The sequence below is a fragment of the Halichoerus grypus genome, chromosome 13 (genome assembly GCF_964656455.1).
Source record: "Halichoerus grypus chromosome 13, mHalGry1.hap1.1, whole genome shotgun sequence".
Classification (NCBI taxonomy): Eukaryota; Metazoa; Chordata; class Mammalia; order Carnivora; family Phocidae; genus Halichoerus; species Halichoerus grypus.
This window is the reverse complement of record NC_135724.1, coordinates 8,489,871-8,511,213: the sequence shown is the minus strand read 5'-3', so window position 1 is coordinate 8,511,213 and position 21,343 is coordinate 8,489,871. Positions and strand designations below refer to the sequence as shown.

Sequence of the window (21,343 nt, the reverse complement as noted above, 5' to 3'; positions counted from 1 at the left end):
TCAAAAGGACTAAAAAGTGAGGACGAAGGCTAATATTGGGACAGTTGATGGGATTTAAATATGGACTATCAATTACATAATAATTGTATCAATGTTACATTTCTTCAAATTGATAATTGCATTGTGGTCATGGCAGAGAATGTTCTTGTTCTTGTGGTCTGCAATGACCACAGCTTTTTTTTTTTTTTCCCCCCGTCTCAGGATCTAACTCACATCCAACATTGCATTTAATTGACATGTCTCTATAGTTTCTTTCACTATAGAACAGTTCCTAAATCTTTGTGTGCTTATTGATTTTTTTTTTCAACTTACAGGAGAGTAATGCATAAAGTGTCCCAAAATTTAAATCAGGATTCTACTCTATTTCTTGACAGAAATTCATCTGAAATGATAGTGTGTCCTTCTTAGTGCATAATGTCTGGAGGTACATGATGGCAATTTGTCCCAGTATTGGTAAGGACAGGTTTTGATCATTTGTTAGGGGGCTGCCTACCAGTTTTCTTCTCTTTAAAATTACCATTTTTTAATTTTAATTAAAAACCAGTATCTGGGAAGATATCTGAGCCTATATAAGTATGCGATTTCTCATCAATATTTCACCTATTAATCCTTTATTCTATTTATTATCATTTATTCCATCCTTCCATCTATGTCAGTTGGATTCTACTCTAAGGGATTTGTTTTTCCTTTTCTCCCCCCTCACTGGTCATAAGGTAGGTACATTTTAAATTTTCTCAAATTCTGAAAAGTTATTTTTACAAATGACTGGAACATTTTGTACTTCCTCTGGTTATGTATGACAGCTGCAGTTGTGGCAGATTCTTACCAAATTTGATGTTATAATATTTTTCATTTTAGCCCTTTCAGAAAATGATTGTACATGTTATTTCATCAAATATGTATGTTTGCCATTATACTTGTCTATTGATTTATCATGAGCATTGCAATTTTCCATTGTAATATTTTCAGTTAGTTCTCATGCTGTGGTGCAATATCTCAATGGTTTCCAGATTTCTGCTGAAATTTTTTTTTTAAATTTAAATTAACCAACTTATAGTACATCATTAATTTCAGATGTAGTGTTCAATAATTTATCAGTTACATATAACACCCAGTGCTCATCACATCCACTTGAAGGTCTATTATTATCTAGGATAACAAGGTTAGTTACTGTTTAGTGGAAGGAAATTCCACTGTTCTGCATCCTTTTGACTGTTTTCTCAGTCTGTCTCTTATGTGCATTTTCTTTTATGATGGAAAATACATAAAAATATTTAGAGGCCATCTGAAGCTTAAGGTCAGTTTTTTTTTCCTATTGCGGAATTTCTATTAAACTATTTTCTTGAAGATGTAAGTTTTTATTCAATTCTATTTACACTTTTAGGAAAAGTATACAAAGCTATAGTAATCAAAACAGTTGGCATAAAAACGAACACACAGATCAATGGAACAGAATAGAGAGCCCAGAAATAAACCCCCACACATGTGGTCAATTAATTTATGAAAAAGGAGCCAAGAGTATACAGTGGAGAAAGGACAATCTCTTCAATAAATGGTGCTGGGAAAACTAGACAGCCAAATACAAAAGAATGAAACTGGGCCACTATTTTACACCATACACAAAAGTTAACTCAAAATGTATTAAGGATTTGGGCACCGGGGTGGCTCAGTCGTTAAGCGTCTGCCTTCAGCTCAGGTCACGATCCCAGGGTCCTGGGATCGAGTCCCACATCAGGCTCCCTGCTCTGCAGGGAGCCTGCTTCTCCCTCTCCCACTCCCCCTGCTTGTGTTCCCTCTCTCGCTGTGTCTCTCTCTGCCAAATAAATAAATAAAATCTTTAAAAAAAAAATGTATTAAGGATTTGAATGTAAGACCTGAAACCATAAAACTCCCAGAAGAAAACATAGGTAGGTGGTAAGCATCTTGACATTGGTCTTGGGGATGATTTTTTTTTTTAATTTGACACCAAAAGGGAAGGTAACAAAAATAAGCAAGTGGGACTTTAAGTAGAAACTTAAAGGCTTCTGCACAGCAAAGCAAACAGTAAAATTAAAAGGCAACAGAATAGAAGAAAATATTTTCAAATCATTTATCTGATGAGGGGTTAATATCCAAATATATAAAGGACTCATACAACTCAATAACAAAACCAAACCAAACCAAAACAAAAAGACAGTAGGATCTCGATTTCTAGGAGTACCTCATAAAGCAGAAGTGCAGGGCATCCCTTTGTGCATGGATGCACCATTTCATTCAGAGAAGGCAGCTCCCTGTAACAGATTTAGGGGCACCAGGAAGCTCTGTGTAGCCCAAAGTTTATCAATTATGACTCCTTTGGATTAATAGTTCTCTTTTAAATGAAATTCACATAAGATGTATTAATCTCATGATTTCATTTTTAAAACCAAGTGAAATCAGCTGGTGATGCGCTGGAACTTTTGGTTATGGGTAAAGAACAAGCAAGAAGGAAGAGTTTTGGAGCCCTGGGCATATCAGAGAAGGGCAGATGTGTGCAGGAGCCCAGACGAGGGGAGGGGGGTGTTCTTTAGAACAGCAACTACAAGACCATTGGGAGAGAAAGCCCACTGAAAAGCAAAGAGGAATACAGAAAGGAAATTAGCAAGAGTAAAAGCCAGGATTTACCTGATTAGAAATAGGGCCTAAAAAAAAAAAAAAAAAAAAAAAAAAAACAGACCCTCCCTGATATCAAAAAGGAAAACCTGACCATGAGGTTTAGTATACAGACTCACAGGAATCTTTTAATAAATTTTAAGTAAAAATACAAAAGATGTAGATAGTGGTAAAACAAAACAAAACAAAACAAAACCTTTCTTCAAGTATGGTGATTTGGAAAAAGAGAAGACTACCCATCGTTTTCTGGAAGTCCAGATCAATGCTGCTCACCTATCACACATTTCCAGCAGCCAATGGGAGTGTGGACTCGCCCATCAGTTTGATTGAAAGAACCTGCAGCTGTGTGACAAGAAGGTGGAAATATAGGACTGCGTTGAACCTTTATTTAGGCTAATCAAGAACATTTCCGATTTCTAAAATTAAGAGGCTAGGAGGTGCCCAGTTAACATCATTATGTCTAGTTCTTGGAGCACTTAAAACAAAAGCTATTTGTGTATCTGTAAAGAGAACAAATTATGTAGTCCATGAACTGAAAAAGGTAACAGTGATTTTTCAAGTTTGAGTCTACAGAAAATCACTTATTTGTTTTGGAGCTCCTAGGTGGCTAAGTTGGTTAAGCTTCTGACTCTTGATTTCAACACAGGTCATGATCTCAAGGTGGTGGGATTCAGCCTGCCACTCAGAGTCCACTTGAAATTCTCTCTGCCCCTCCACCCACTTACACTTTCTACCCCCTCTAAATAAATAAAAAATCTTAAAAAAAAAAAAAAAAAGAAAACTCACTTATTTGTGTCAAATGGGCATCTAAATATCAACTGTACCTCAAAGAGCAGGGGAGCTCCAAAGCTACAACGTTCCTTATCTAGTGTGAAAAGAGTTGTGCTCAAGGGGATTCCAATGCATAATTTTATCATTTAAAAAGATTTTTGGCTAATGAAAGGACTTTGGCTCCTGCTTTTCTTGTCAGATGCTATGTTCCTTGCTGTTCTGACAACTCCATTTTTAAGACTGAGAATGAATCAAGAGCCCCAATATTCAAGAACTCTGGAAATAATCCTGAACTCTGACTACAGATTCAAACAAACTTTGGTGAAATACTTTTTTAAAAGATGATAATATAATGTACCATGTAAGAACTGAAATGATGAAGCTTCTCTTTTTTTATTTTCAAAACAGATTTTTTTTTTCTGCAACCACTGGCATATCATAGAAAGTTTTGATTTTTTGTATGAAAGCGGGTTTTGTTTTTATTCTAAGTACTCCTCTCTTAGTTGTTTCACTGACCTTTACCATTAAGTTGAAACTTCTGGAGTTCTTACAGAAGAACTGAAACTATTTTTAGTTCAGAAAAGAGACAATGAAAGATAATTATACCTTACTCTGAAAATGGCTAATGCAGGCAAGGTATTTTTCATGGTACATTTTTATTCCTAGGATGAAATACATGTAGGATGAGGTGAGTTTATAAAAATGTGAGTTACAGAGACATACTGGGAGCCAAAACTCCATATCGTGGTGACATTTTTCTATTAAGAAGCATGAAATCAGATAAAAAAGAATACCCTTATCGCAACTGACAACAAACTTGTGCATAGCCACATTTAATCTCAACGTGACAATTAACAACTAGGGGAAAAAATCCTCTTTTCATATAAGGTAAGAATTTCATCTGCACACATCATCAGACTTAGTCATTTTTAATGAGAAATGGATATAAAAATATCTTACACACTTTTAACTACTTTTAACTAGTTCTGGTGTATATGTTTGTACACTTCCTATACATCATTCATAGCAGAAGTGCTTGACACAAGTTTTATCCTAGGATCAAACTGACAGAACGACAAGCAGCTTCTCTAATCCCTAATCAGAGAGCAATACCGGGATGGAGAAATTTATGTGCCTCATGATGCCCTCCCCAAATTTGGAAGAAAACAAAATAAGGCAGAGATGCAGCCTAGGTAGAAAGATGTAGGGGCTCTCTCCAAACTAGCCATTGCTCATCAGCACCAAGGATTACTTGTGAATACCCAGAAGTCACCAGAAGGGTCATTTTCCCTGTGTCTCTCAGGGGAAAATGTGAGGGCGGGAGAATAGCCACCCAGACCCAACAACATCAGTAACAAATAATGAAAAAAAGAAGGGGAAAGGCATCACTGAAGAAGGAAATTATTATTTTAAGTGTTTTGCAAATATGAACTCATTTAATCTACACGGTAAACCTACGAGCAAGCTACTATTATCTAGCATGTTTTACAGGTGAGGAAACGGACACACACAAATATAACAAGCTCCACAAGGTCACAAGCTAGTGAGCAGCACAGATAAAATTTGCAATGAGACACTGTGGCTTCAGTGTTCATGGTCTTATCTTCTGCCATGCTATTTCTACCGAGTCACTTGTTAAAATGTGCCCGGTTACAGCTTTGCTTGCTCTTTTAAGAATGAACAAGTGAAAAATAAAAGCTGATGGAGAATGATTTTAACTAATTTTTCTTGCTTCATTATCAGAAGACACCCACACCCACACACAGCTAGTAGATTACTGCCAGAAGTCTACACAGCTAGAAAATACTAAATCTAGGATTTGTATCTAGAGAGTTAGGTTGTTATTTAGAATGTAGACTTAACTGAGTTCATTGCCTTAAAAACAAAAATATTCCACATGGGAAAATACATCACCTTCTTAAAATATGAAAGAAAAGCTGTCTGGAGTACAAAATTTCAAATATACATCAAAATAAATCTGAGCAAAAGCAGTACCACATATACACACATAGAAAAGTATTGACAAATTTCAAAATAAAAGATGCAAATTCACTAAATATTAGCAAGTTGAATCTAGCTATACATTGAAATAATATGGCTTAGATATAAGGGGCTTATTTAAGGAGCACATGCATAGCTCCATTAAAAAATATTAGATTACCTTGCGAATTAAGGGGAAAATAATCAACTCAACAGATGCTCTGTCCCCACGAAATTGATGAAGTTCATATTTTAGGGAGGGAGGACATTCAACAACGTAAGAATAGGGCACAACTCTCATGCACAGAGATACATAATGACGTATATCTGTCAAAGGATTTTCAAGAAACAGAAACATTTTCTACCAAATTGAAATACAAGGACATACAAACCAAATACAAACTAAAACCCCTAAGTAAGCGGTATTTCTCATCTACCAGCTGACAAAATTTTAAAAATCGGATAATATAAAATTTTGGAGAAGTTTTAAAACAACAGAACACTCACCCACTGCAGCTGGAGATGGAACATGGAACATAACCACCATGAAAAACATTTTTGGCATCCCTTAGCAGAGTTGAACAAACTCTCAACGTGGTGGTTCTCACACTGGTGCACGTGGGAGTCACGTGGCAATATTTAAAGCTACTGCAGCCTGTCTCCACATTTAGCTCATCTGATCTAATTGATACGGAGTGAGATCTGGGTGTTGGGAGTTTTAGAAGCTCCCCAGGTGATTCCAAAGTGCAATGATGTTTGGGAACCTCTGCCCTTCTCTGTAACTCAGAGCCTGCACCACAGAATTCATGACTTAGAGAATCTCTTACACATGTGTACCAGGACAATTACAAGAAAGTTAACAGTAACAACAGTCATGATAGCAGTATAATTAAAACAATCAGAATGCACGTCAATCTAGAATGAATAAATCACAGTGGAATATTGGGCAAAACAGAAAAAAAAAAACTGCATGCATTAATAGCACTGATTCTCAGAAGCCTAATATTGAGGGAAGGAAGTATGTCTCAGAAGATAAATATATTACTCCCGGTTATATGATGTCTAAGATACCCAACACTTGATAGAGTTTCAGTTAGAGGTGCATAATTGGATAACAAAGAAGACAGAAAATGTAGGGAGTAATGGGTATAGTTTTCAAGATGGTGGTTGATTTGGGGAGAAAGGAAAATAAGAAGTGGCCAGGAAATAAATCCTGGAAGCTGCCCTTAATGTTCTATTCCTTGACTCAGTTGTAGTATGCAGCTGGTTCTTTTCTCATTCTTTATCTCTATCTAATGTTTTATACACTTTTTGCATTAATTATATTTCACAACAATTTTAAGAGAAATGATTGTAGAGATTTTGTACAGAAGAGTGGATAATGGCTGGATCATGTAGTAACCATCACTCAGGCTATTGAGAGGAGAGTATACAGGTGAATACAGATAATAGAGTGCTGTGGCAAGGGTCTTGATAAAGGGTTGTATAGTTAAGACTAGGCAACTACAGTGAGGTCTAAGGCACGGGTGGATTAGGGAGGCACTCAGGATTTAGTGATTCAGAAAATGAAGCAGATCTCAATGGGCAGGGTAGGGAGTAAGAGTGGAAGATCAAAGGTATCTCACAGGTTTTTATGCTGAATCACATGATGGACACAGTTGTCCTTTATTAAGGCAGGAAAGCATGCAGGTGGAGTAAAGATCTTCACCAACAAATGAGAAGGTCATGCTCTTGTTGTGGACAAGTTCAATTAGACTTGGCTCCTCCACCAAGCTGGATGGATATAAAGGCTGGATAGAGAAGCTGGGTCTCAGGGGAAGCACTCAGTCAGGTGCACTTTTGAGGCATATCAGTATATAGATCTTGCATGTTTTTGTGGATAAAACAGAGATTTCATAGAAAAATGTAAGGCAGGGTTGCCTGGGTGGCTCAGTCATTAAGCCTCTGCCTTCAGCTTAGGTCATGATCGCAGGGTCGAGAGATCGAGCCCCGCATGGGGCTCTCTGCTCAGCCGGAAGCCTGCTTCTCCCTCTCCCACTCCCCCGCTTGTGTTCCCTCTCTCGCTGTGTCTCTCTCTGTCAAATGAATAAATAAAATCTTAAAAAAAAAAAAAAAAATGTAAAGCAAGAAGACAAATTCTGAGGCAGGTATAGAAGGTCTGGGCAAAGTGCACTGACAAGACATGCCCGAAAACTGAGATGACCCGATGAAGTGTTCTGACGCTGGGGAAACAAAAATACTGCCATATATCCGCAGAAGTCACTATTATTACACATTAAATGGTTTTTAAAAAATTAAAACCTAGGGGATCCTACAGCTGATACAAGCCAGTGGTTTAAAAAAAGAAGCACTTCATCACACTTTTTTTTTAAATAAAGAAACGCTCTGACTGACAATTTAAAACAAAAATCTATAAATTCATTTCAGCAATGTATAAAACTAAGCATCTGCTACTTATTTACTAGTCAAGAATTTTAAGGAAATGAGAAAACATTAATTGCACAGAACTTTGATGGATCCTTTAAGTTCAGGCAAGTATCAACAGATAGGTTTAACAACAGATAGGTATTTACATGGCACATTTTTCTTAAATTATAGAATTTTATAGAAAGCTCTAAAATTTTAACATACCTGGTCTGTTGCTGACATTGTGGAAGAGTAAGCAGGACAGTTACAGTCATTTTCCTTTCAAATAAGAATCCGCAAATATTTGAAAGCGAAAAGGGGGGTAGCCTGAAGAATCAGAGAAAATAAGTGGCAATTAGAAAGCTGAACTACCAACTAATGTGATGATATTATTTCGTGCCAGACATTCCTGCTTGAAAAATGCAAAACTTTCTGTAACATGAGCATATTCCCATATTACAGTTAAGACCAATGAGGCTCATGTGGTTTAGATAACTTGCTGAAGGTCATTGACCTACACGAGGCAGTTTAGAACGGAATCCATGACGATCTAGCTATAGGTTCATCACAAATTACAATGAGATAATGTTGTTTCTGGAAGCAGAACTGGTCCAAATGTTCTTAAAATACAAAACTCCACTGCTTTCATAATTTTAATTTATTGTCCTAAACTGTTTTCCTTCTTGTATACAGAATGAATTCTTAGTAAAATAATTTGTGCAGCTTATCCAAAAGCTGTCTACCACTTTATTCATAGAATGAGCATGAATTCTTTTGTGTAATATTTTGTATTATTCATTCATGATATTAGAGCTCACTTCTGTACAAACAATGAATCATGGATTTCAATTTTGAAACAATATTAATCATTAATGGGATCTAAATCTGTCTACTTTATGGGCATGCACAGATTTCTACAAGATAAAAATGTTACATGCAGCAAAAATAAACAAAATGAATCTAATATTTTATGAACATAAAATGTGTTCTTCATTCTTTAGTAATTATACCAGGTTTTAATTATTATGATTATTTTTATAATCATTGCTATTTACAACTGCACAGAAGTTTATATATTTATTTATTTTCTAAATAACAGAGCCCCATCTCCATCCTAAGAACATTCAAGCCGCTTTCCCAATCTAGCCTGAATTTTCCTTCATAATTTTCTCTTCCATTCCTCCCCTCCATTTATTTTGTGCTCTAGATATGTTGGACTCATCAAGAGTCCTTAAGGATTAACATATTTTTAGGCCTTTGTTTCTTTTTGTGGCAGTGATCACTGCTCTGAAACCAGCTAATATGGAAAATCCTCCTCCTTTCTCCACCTCAATCTCATTTTTGTTTACCAGACAAATTGTTGTATTTATTATTCCATGTCCAGCTCAAAAATGCAGTCTTTCTTGAAGCACCTTCTTCAAATGTCCATGGCCCACTCTTCTGCTTGAATTAAATACTCCTTGCTCAGTATTTCTAAATAAACATGGATGCTTGAATTAAATACTCCTTGCTCAGTACTTCTAAATAAACAAGGATGTTCAAAATCAGCCATCAAGTAAGTTAAATTATTAACATAATACCACTATGCAACCAAAAGAATGACTACATTAAAAAGAGAGAATATGTATGTCAACCAAGGCCTGGAGTAACTGGAAATCTTAAGCACTGCTGATGAAATGCAAATTGCTATTCTCATTTTTCAGAAGGTATCAGCAATACCTACTAAATCCAAACTAACACATACCCTGTGACCCAGCAATTGTGCTCCTGGTTATATACGCACAGAAATATACAATATAGGTACCAAAGGACATACGTGAATGAGGAGATTATAAAGCAAGAGCTAAGACTAGAATAGACCACCACCGCCTATCAATGTAGAATGAGTGAATGCATACTGGTATATTCATAAAATGAAATAATAACAGTAAAAATGGAATTAAAAACTCGTGCTATGTGGTACAGCATGATTTCTTGAGTAGTATTCTGTTCAGGGTGGTGGATAGGAGAGAGGACGCATATATGACATATAATCAAAATTCAAAAATCGGCAAAATCCATCTCAGGCATTAGAAAACAGGATCGTGGGTAGCTTTATGGAGATGAGAAAGAAGAAAATAAAGACTGGGTGAAGGTCTGGGGGATGGTCTACAGCGCTGAAAATATTCTATTCCTTGATCCAGATGGTGTTTTTGTGGTTAAAATTCTTGAGCTCTCCAGCTATGATGTGTCCTCTGTCTATATATATCACACTTCCAAAAAAAGACTATTAAAATATGAAGCCATAAAGTGCTTGGCATTCTGTATCTCAGAGGAATATAGAATTGGTCTCCAGGATTTATATAGAAGAGCTCTTCCAAAATTCTTTTAAATCGAGTAACTGGAAAAGACAATCACACTAATGGTGTAGATAAGTCAAATAGCACAGAGGGGAAAAGCGAATAGCTGCTATATGGTGGTCTCTATGCATTCCAAACTATTATTTATTTCAGAGTTGTAGCAGTCAGTTTGAAACCTCAAACAGTACGGTTGTTACAGTGGGAAAACATGTAGGTAGTATCCTCTTGGTATGTTTCACTAAATGTCCATAGATTCAGTCTCAGTTATAATGAAGTGAGCTATTGTTAGAGGGAATTTGATTTTTCAGAATGCTAGTTCAGTATATTAAGGTCAGGGGCAGGGGCAGTTTGTTATATTAAGGATGGAGTTGACCTGACTATTGTCATCGGTATATTGTCATCGGTATGTTTACCTTTCTCTGATGAAGCTAAGTCCACAACCCAGTATGTGTGTTTTTCATGCGTATTTTCTCTGTGTTTGAGAAATGAGAATATTACTATGGATTCATAAAACTACCATAAAACAGAATGGAAATTCGTGGGCTCAAATGTTAACAATGCCAGCATGTAGGGTCACATTAGGCTGAACCCATCCACAACAGTTTACATTTTCAGGGACTGATAATCATGAAGGAATAATTGTATTTTATTTCCCTTGAACGCGAGGTTGCCAATTTATAATATAATTTAATATGGGGAAGTACTGAAAACAAATTGTTGTTCAACTTCCTATCAACTCTAGGTTTGATAAATGCAGTGCGCACTAATATTTCCTTTTTTAACCTTTAGAGAATTCCTTCTACGCTGATAGCCTGTCTTATAGAGTGTATGACCTGCAATGCAGCATTGGCCCTGAGGTGGAGATTTCCCCTCAATTTCATATGCTTGAAAATTCTTCCATAAGGGATGATGTAAGTTTTACATGATTAGTAACTGAAACATTGAAAATCTAGCCTCAATTACAGATAAGTCTTTTGTCTGCATGTTTTGTTTTCAAATAGAAACCAAAAGCACCTGTGCATGTTAGCAATTCCTTTCTCTTGGTATTAACATTTGCATGAATCCCTAGAAATTTTGGATTTTTAATAAGCAACTTCAAAAATGTGTGTTTCTGGAAATCTCCCTACTGATGGGTGATGCGTAATCCTCAAAACTGACAATATCACAATAATGCATATGCAGTATGAGCGTTTCTATTGAGCCCTTGCAAACTTGTTGCAGTGACGTAGGAGAACCAGGTTGATTTAGCTGCTTAACACTTGAATTTCATTTTGTTACTGAGTCAGTCTTTAGTCTTCCTGAGTCTTACCTAGTCCCTGTGTAAAGCAAAGGGAAGAAGACTTGCTACCCGCTGACTCGCAGGAGAACTGGGCTATTCTCTATTGCTGCCATAACAAATCACCTTGTAACAGATTACCATAAACTTAGCATCCTAAAACAAAAATTTATCTCACAGTTCTGGAGGGCGGAAGTTGGATGGGTCTCACTGGCCTTAAATCAAGGTGTTTGGCAAGGCTGCATTCTTTCCTGGAGGCTCTAGGGAGAACCCGTTTTCTTGCCTTTTTTTTTTTTTTTTTTTTTTTTTTTGACTTCTGGAGACTGCCTCCTATTCCTTGGCTTGTGGGTTTCCTTTCTCTGGCTTCCAAGCCAGTAAGTCTGCAGTCATCTGATCCTATTTGTGTCATTACAATTGCTCTCTGATCACAGCTGGGAAAGACTCTCTGATTCATCTGGTCAGACTTGACCCACCCAGATAATCTAGGGCCATCTCCCCATATGGATGTTTTCCACATTAATCCCATCCATAAAATCCCTTTTGCAGATAAGGTAAAATAGCCACTGGTTACAGAGATTAGGACCATTCTATTAGTATTCTTCTGCCTACTACAGCAAGAAAACATTTTAATGTGTTATTTTAGGTTGGGTTTTTTGAAGATGAATGAACAAAATCATTATGCAAATATTTAAAAATGCTCCATGAAAACAGTATCTAGGGACTCATACTGTAAAGTGTCACAGATGATGATCAGTACTCTCTTCACTTGGTATACATTAAACAGCACAACCATAATTTGTATCATTATTTGGTAGGAGGGAAGACCCTGAGAGCCTCCATTGTTTAGTATATATTCACTGGTGGTGATTTGTTTTGTTTGCTTCCCGTGATCTAAGCTCCTTTCATACATGGGGGTATTTGACATCAGGCAGACTTTTGACTGAAGGGTTTTGCACTTACTGTTATGGGCTATAACTCCCTCTCTACCCTGGCAGCCAGCCTAGGTCCATATAATCTACACTCTGCCAGTTAGATGTGCTCATGCCTAGTGCTCATTGATTGTGTAGCCAGCAGCCCCCCCCCAGGCCCGTGTGCCAGCATTACTGCCCTCAGCTGTTTCCTGAAGCATGAGTTCACTGGAGTTTCTATAGCCCAGTGCCCCTTGTTTGCCTGCTTTGTTCCCATTTTCTGAACATGGTTTCTCAGCTTTATGTTGATTCCGTGAGCATCCTGATATCCTTAACATAAATTCCATCTCTGCTTACAATAGCCAAAATAGGGATCTGATATTTACAACCAAGAATGCATAGCTGAGTCTATTTATTACCTTGAAATCCCAGGAAATAAATGATCTATCAGGAAAAAAAAAAAAAAAGACTGGATCTACTAACATGTTTTAGCTGATCTTGAATATATATTCTATGATGTAAATCATCAAAAATCTGGCAAGGAAATTTTCTATAATACAGAATGAGAACTGAAAAATAACTGGGATTTTGAGGTCATATAAGCATGATTTTTAAAAAGACAAAATCAGGGGCACCTGGGTGGCTCAGTCGTTAAGTGTCTGCCTTCGGCTCAGGTCATAATCCCAGGGTCCTGGGATCGAGCCCCGCATCGGGCTCTCTGCTAGGCGGAAAGCCTGCTTCTCCCTCTCCCACTCCTCCTGCTTGTGTTCCCTCTCTCGCTGTGTCTCTTTCTGTCAAATACATAAATAAAATCTTTAAAAAAAAAAAGACAAAATCATAAGTCTATATATTAAAACACCTTGTATCATGGTGAATTTAATTAAAGGAAAGTATGTGTGCTGGTTTCACTTTCATATCTATTAATGAATTAACTACATTTGAAAGTCAGATTGCTATATTTTAGGCAGCCAGAAGAATGGAGTCACTGATAATACTGATTTTCTCAGCACCGTGTAGCATAAGAAATTCTCTTCGTGAGGGATTACATTCACACAATAGAATTTTAAATATCATTCTAGAAAGACATCATAGAAGGGTGCTCTTTTTTGTTCACTTGTTCCAATAAAGTTTTTTTTTTTACCACCCCCCCACTTCATTCCTCTGAAATGTTTCCACACAGCTGACTGTCTGAGCCCACACTCACCACCACCCCAGCTGAGGACTCCGATTCCCTGCTGCACTAGGTCTCTCTCCCTTAAAAAAAAGGCCTTTTTAAGCAAAGGGTGAGAAAGGGGGAGGCAGTGTGGTAGAACACCATGTTTGGAAGTATAAAATATGACAAGTGTGGGAAAAGAAAACTTTGTTTTTGTGTTTATGTTGTTTATGCAGATGAGAAGCACATCTCCAGTGAGAGCCCTCAGCTAAGGTCATACCAACGCAGTGCAAGTTTCTTCTCCAGGCTTTTAGATGTGCAGCCAAATGGTTGGAGCCAAATGACAGAATAACAGACTGTGAGTCAAAATGCAGTTCTGCTGTGTGGGTTTGCCAACACATGAAGTGCTGGAAGGGAACAGACGTGCAAGGGTGGAGAGGAGTCAAACTAGAAAGAGGAAGAGGGTGATCTGTTCAACGCAGTGGTACCCGGGAGCTCCAGCAAGAAGAGGTGCATTTGTGAGAGCAGAAAGCACATGGGGGTTGGTTTAAAAATGTAGAGGAATAAATATTTAACACAGAGATGCAATGGACAATAATCTGGAAAGCACAAATTTGAGAATTAAATGTTTAAAGAAGCATTCTGTTTAAAAGGTGGGAGGAAGGAGGCGATTGACCATTGTGTGGTCAACAGCACAAATAGAAGTTGGTTTGTTTTCTTTTTTTTTTTTTTAAAGATTTTATTTATTTATTTGACAGAGAGAGACACAGTGAGAGCAGGAACACAAGCAGGGGGGTGGGAGAGGGAGAAGCAGGCTTCCCGCTGAGCAGGGAGCCTGATGCGGGGCTCGATCCCAGGACCCTGGGATCATGACCCGAGCCCAAGGCAGATGCTTAACGACTGAGCCACCCAGGCACCCCGAAGTTGGTTTGTTTTCAATGGGTATTCCCATTAATGTTTGATCATTAACCCATTTAAAAGTGTGTCATTTTCTGTATCACAGTACAGTGACTCTCAAGCTGTCAGCAGCCACTTAATAGAAAGCAAGTTTCATTAGAACAGACATCCAGCCAGACAACTGATATAGTCTGAATTGAAATACAGAATGAGAAGGGTAACCTGACTTAAAAGAATAGATTTGCCTATATAATTTTCTAAGTTTAATGACACAGCAGTACCCCTCAGAGACATCATCTCTCTAAAGTCTCCAAAAACTTAGAATGCCCCAAGTTTCTTCTTAAAGAACCAACAAAAACAGATCAATTTGGTGCCTAGTTCCCATACCGAATGAAGACAATTATTTATGTCTTTCTCCTATTAGGAACAATGATAGTTTAGTATGCTTGCATACATAATCACTTCAAATAGTTATTGATGACTAACATTTCAGTAGGGCTAGCCTTAGTTGCCTTTCTTTTTAAAGATGTCACTCAATTTCTCTTTAGTACTGAAAGATTCCCTTGGTGAATTCCATTCCAATATTGCTAGGCTATCATGGCTATGGAGATATCGTAAAGCTGCTCTTGACTGCACATCAGGTGAGACATTGATGGAAATGTGATTGGATTCAATACCTTCCTCTGCTTATGGATTTAACTGTGCCTTATAGATCTGTGCTCTTTAAAACCAATTCTGAAAAGTGTGTCCAGGCTTCTCCTCCATGTCTTTTTGCCCAACAATTCATGAGGTGGCATTTGATGGTATAGTTACCTCTTCTCAAAATAAGTCACAACAATGCTCTCTCTGTTGGAGTTGGGTGTACTTAAAAAGTGGGGCAAAGGTATACTTTCCAAAGGTAATGCTTTGTTCTTTTTTTTTTATAAATGCATATTTAATTTTTTTTATTATGTTAATCACCATACATTACATCATTAGGTTTTGATGTAGTGTTCCATGATTCATTGTTTGTGGAGGTAATGCTTTGTTCTTAAGCTTGTGGACTTCCATTTAGGTGTAGGATTGCTTTTCTTGAGAATTCATGTTAGTGGAAGGGTGCACACTCTGATTTTCAGAAAATACATAATTTGATATTGAAATACCTGATGACTATAAACTCATCAAAACAAACCTATGATCCACATACAAGCTGATATGTCACTTACCTCCTTGATATCCCCATTGTTACACAAGTACGTGGAATGAAAAGTGCCTTTAGTCCCATCCAAGCTATTCAGCCACATTAATTAGACTTTTTGGGTTACACAAGACCCTTTTATTATTATTCCTTGGGTAAACCAGAATTTGGATTTTTTTTATTATGTCACCATTCCTTGAGTGTTTTTACTAGATACTGATGAGCTGAAAGGTGCTGGCACACTCTTGTTTTTAACCATTGTTCTTTATTTCTTTTTTAATGCCATATGCCCTAAATTGAAGACTCCAAAACACTGATGCTACATGTTGTTGCTCTATTTCTACCCTAATGTCTAACTCATTCCAAATTTATGAAATCTCTAATTAGGCAAACGGAGATGTATGTAAAGATCCCTGAGTTTGATTTTATCATTAGGAAAAAAAAAATCCTCAATTTTCGATAGATATGCATAGGGGTATATTATTAGGTAAGATACCTGAAGGAGTGAGATAATATGTTGCTAAATAGACATGCAGCTTCCTTGTCAGAAAGACCCTATTTTAGTAAGAGATCCAAGGTTTTATTTATAATAAAATAACATGCAGATGCCCACGCTAAGGAGAGAGAAAGAGGCAATCTCAGAGCAAAGAAAACGGTCGGTATATTTGAGTTCTAATTAAGAAAGGAAGCATGGAGCTGGAGAGCTAGCTAAGCCAGGTGGGAGGGTGAGTGGCACTAAGCCCACACAGCACATATCTATGCAAAGAATATGGCAACTGTGTCTGTCTTGTTCCAAGTACTGTATATCAAATAAAGGGCTTGATTCTATGGTGAGATGCAGAAGAACGTCGAGAAGGCCTGCTCACCTTTTTCAAAACACAATTACATTTGTCAGAATGTGAACCTGACCTGAAATTCACTGGGTTTTTTTAATTAAAAGAAAAACATTTCACCAAGTCAGTCCATCTCAGAAGTGCCAAACCCAATGGTAATTCCAAGGCTACATTCACAAACAGGGCAGGCGTTGCCAATGAAACAGATGCTATCCTTGGAAGTCCTTTCTCCTTTTGCTGGGTAGCATCTGAACCTTCTTCACTACCGAATGATGACAAATAAAAGACAATAGTATTTGTGTTTCCATGAATATTTAAATCAGGAAGGTATGTACAAGAAAAATGTGCATGCCAATACACACCTCTACTCAGGGCCTGCACACACATTATAAACATAGGAGGCACATTGGTTGTTCTTATATTTCACAAAGGCATACTCATTTGATTGACTGGCTAGACACAGCAGTATCATTACCCATCTTTACCTCGTGCTCTTAGAGATAATGCCTCTTTGAATCTTACTGCGTGACATGTAAATAGAGAGTTTGATATTTATTCATTTAAGTCAGACCCAGGACCACATATCCTAATCCACATTATAAGTCATAGGTGATGTCTGCAGAGCTTGTGTTTTATAAATGGACATACCTTCTATAATGCTGATTTTGAATGTACCCTCTCTGATAGATTTAGAAGGATTTACTTCTTATTGACCTCTTATAAAGAATTAATGGAGGGAAGGGAAAATGTTTCATTACCCCAAATATTTCTACATGTGTATGTAGCAATGTACATGTAGATGTGAGGAAAAAAGTATAAGAACTCTGCTTGCCCATACCCATAAATTCGGAGACCCATCTGCAAAATAAATAGGATCGTATGTGTGTTTTTGTGTTTGTGTGCACAATTTTTCATGATAATATTAAAAGTTGAAAATTGAATAAAAATATCAGTAACAGCAAATTATTGGGGGGAAATGGACATAAATACCAAATGAAAAAGTTAAGAAATTAAAGTAGTTGTTTCTGGAAAGTGAGAATTGGAAGTGGGGAGGCTGAAGTAGGGAACAGCTTTTTTTTTTTTTTTTTAAGATTTATTTATTTAATTTGAGAGAGAGAGTGCGCAACCCGGGGGGGAGGAGCAGAGGAAGAGGGAGAATTCTCAAGCAGACTCCCCGCTGACCATGGTCCTGACATGGGGCTCAATTCCAGGACCCTGAGATCATGACCTGAGGCCAAATCAAGAGTTGGATGCTTAACTGACTGAGCCACCCAGGCATCCCATAGGTGGGAACAGCTTTTAAATATGAAAACATGCATTAACATAAATTTTGAAATTCAGTTAAAGAATAAAAGTAAATACCACCAAATGGAAATAAGTAAATAAATGAATATACATTCATAAAATGCAAAGCCATTAAAATGAATGAAATAGATCTAGGTTCTGAGTTCAAAGATGTTCCAGATATGTTATTAATTCAAAAAGTTGCAATGCATGCAAAGCTTATTGGAGGCATTGAGGCAATGAACAGAGACAGTTCTGATTCTCCCAGCCTTACATGTTGTGAGGAACGACATAAAATATACACACATAAATGTAATATTTCCAAGTTCTATATAGAGAGAAAACCAAAACAAACTGCGGGGTATATGGTGTGTGTGACGGTGTGAGGGGCAGCAGCGGCTATTTCCTTTCCTGAGTCTTCTCGGATAATATTGTATAGAAACATATATTCAAAGGAAGGGAGGGAGCAAGTCATATGGGTATGTGGTGTTGTAGAACTGTATATATCAGCAAAGTTGTGAAACTTGGGGAAAAAACAGAGAGAGGTTGGGAATACAACTTATTTGACAACTTTTTTTCTCCTGGACTTTGTTCCATTTGTGGAGGAATGACACATAAAAATAAGAATGATACTATTATTACTACTAATTCTACTACTAATATGAATACTGTTGATAGCAACAACAGCTAACATCGCTTAAATTACCCTGTGCCAATAATTGTGCTTAGAGCATCTTAGCTCAGGCCGCCATAACAAAACACCATAGACGGGGTGGCTTAGACAGCAGGAATTTATTCTCTCATGGTTTGGGAGTCTACAAGTCTGAGAACAGGGTGCCAGTGTGGTTGGGTTCTGCTCAGAGCTCTTTTCCTGGCTTGTGGATGGCCACCTTCTTGTTTTTCCCTCTAATGGCTTGGAGAGGAAGGTGAGGATGGAGGAGAGAGAGAGCTCAGGACCTCTAGTTTCTCTTCTTATAAGGGCACTAATCCCATCTATCCTGAGGACTCCAGCCTCAGGACTTTATTTAAACCTGATATACTGCCAAAGGCCCATCTCCAAATACCATCACATTGGGGGTTAAGGCTTCAACATATGAATTTTGAGGGGATGCAATTCAGTCCATAGCATAGAACTTTATATGGATTAACTTATTTACTAGTTCACCTCATCAATAAATTAGTCAACTAAGTTATATCATCAAGTTAGTTAGTCATCCTCATTAGTCAAAATCAAATACAGAACAAGAGTTTTCCAAATTCCTTCTTGTGTCTTCTGAGATATAAAAATATAACTGGTGTCTGTGACAAATCAACAGATGCTATTTTCTTTTGTTTTAATTAACATACAATGTATTATTTTTTTCAGGTGTACAGGTCTATGATTCATCAGTCTTACACAATTCACAGTGCTCACCATAGCACATACTCTCCCCAATGTCCATTACCCAGCCACCCCATCCCTCCCACCCCCCACCACTCCAGCAACCCTCAGTTTGTTTCCTGAGATGAAGAGTCTATTATGGTTTGTCTCCCTCTCTGGTTACATCTTGTTTCATTTTTTCCTCCCTTCCCGTATGATCCTCTGTCTTGTTTCTCAAATTCCTCATATCAGTGAGATCATATGATACTTGTCTTTCTCTGATTGACTTATTTTGCTTAGCATAATACCCTCTAGTTCCATCCATGTCATTGCAAATGGCAAGATTTCATTTTTTTGATGGCTGCATAATATTCCAGTGTGTGTGTGTGTGTGTGTGTGTGTGTGTGTGTGTGTGTGTGTGTGTATATATATATATATATATACCACATCTTCTTTATCCATTCATCTGTTGATGGACATTTAGACTCTTTCCATAGTTTGGCTATTGCAGACATTTCTGCTATAAACAGTGGGGTGCACGTACCCCTTCGGATCCCTACATTTGTATCTTTGGGGTAAATACCCAGTAGTGCAATTGCTGGGTCATAGGGGAGCTCTATTTTCAACTTTTTGAGAAACTTCCATGCTGTCTTCCAGAGTGGCTGCGCCAGCTTGCATTCCCACCAACAGTGTAGGAGGGTTCCCCTTTCTCCATATCCTCGCCAACATCTGTTTTTTCCTGACTTGTTAATTTTAGCCATTCTGACTGGTGTGAGAAAAACCTCTCATTGAGGTTTTGATTTGGATTTCCCTGATGCCGAGCGATGTTGAGCACTTTTTCATGTGTCTGTTGGCCATTTGGATGTCTTCTTTGCAGAAATGTCTGTTCATGTCTTCTGCCTGTTTCTTGATTGGATTATTTGTTCTCTGGGTGTTGAGTTTGATAAGTTCTTTATAGATTTTGGATACTAGCCCTTTATCTGATATGTCATTTGCAGATATCTTCTCCCATTCTGTCGGTTGTCTTCTGGTTTTGTTGACAGTTTCCTTTGCTGTGCAAAAGCTTTTTATCTTGATGAAGTCCCATTAGTTCATTTTTGCCCTTACTTCCCTTGCCTTTGTGATGTTTCTAGGAAGAAGTTGCTGCGGCTGAGGTCAAAGAGGTTGCTGCCTGTGTTCTCCTCTAGGATTTTGATGGACTCCTGTCTCACACTGAGGTCTTTCATCCATTTTGAGTCTACTTCTGTGTGTGGTGTAAGGAAATGGTCCAGTTTCATTCTTCTGCATGTGGCTGTACAATTTTTCCAACACCATTTGTTGAAGAGACTGTCTTTTTTCCATTGGACGTTCTTTCCCACTTCGTCGAAGATTAGTTGACCATAGAGTTGAGGGTCCATTTCTGGGCTCTCTATTCTGTTACATTGATCAATGTGTCTGTTTTTGTGCCAGTACCATACTGTCTTGATGATGACAGCTTTGTAATAGAGCTTGAGGTCCAGAATTGTGATGCCAACAGCTTTGCTTTTCTTTTTCAACATTCCTCTGGCTATTTGGGGTCTTTTCTCGTTCCATATAAATTTTAGGATTATTTGTTCCATTTCTTTGAAAAAAGTGGATGGTATTTTGATAGGGATTGCATTAAATATGTAGATTGCTCTAGGTAGCATAGACATTTTCACAATATTTGTTCTTCCAATCCATGAGCATGGAATGTTTTTCCATTTCTTTGTGTCTTCCTCAATTTCTTTCATGAGAATTCTGTAGTTTTCTGAGTACAGATTCTTTGCCCCTTTGGTTAGATTTATTCCTAGGTATCTTATGGTTTTGGGTGCAACAGATGCTATTTTCTTTTAAAAGAATTAAAAGATCATGCAGAAAGAAATGCATTTTTATTATTTTCAAGTACATATGATAATATAAACCATGCTAAGGAGCATTGCTTAAACCTTTGGGATAATCTGACACATATTTCATATATAAATAGTGAAAATGTTTAAAATAAACATATATATAATATATCAAATGTATAAATTTATACATATACTTGTTTAACATACTTATCAAGAGAACACATTCTTTATATTAGCAATTTAAAAGCTAATTCTCTCCAATGACCTGAGCTTTCACTCATTCATTCAATCATGAGCTTATTTATTTATATTGTGGTAAATCTTAAATCTTATACAGAGTGTATTATTGAACACTGTCATGTAAGAATTGCCTCAAAATTTAACATCTTAAAGAAATCAAGCATTCATTATTTGACTCAATTTATGAGGCTGAGGCATCAAGATGGAGATTATGTGAATGACTGACACAATAACTCTC

General features: G+C 37.3%; 1 long non-coding RNA gene across 1 annotated transcript in view; it reads right to left on the bottom strand.

The window, feature by feature from the left end:
* Nucleotides 1-21,343, bottom strand: part of LOC144379829 (uncharacterized) — a 487,118-nt gene that overhangs the window by 295,587 nt on the left and 170,188 nt on the right. Inside the window, exon 3 of the long non-coding RNA XR_013443267.1 lies at nt 8,014-8,115. This is a non-coding gene — a long non-coding RNA (uncharacterized LOC144379829). The remainder of the gene's footprint in view (nt 1-8,013; nt 8,116-21,343) is intronic.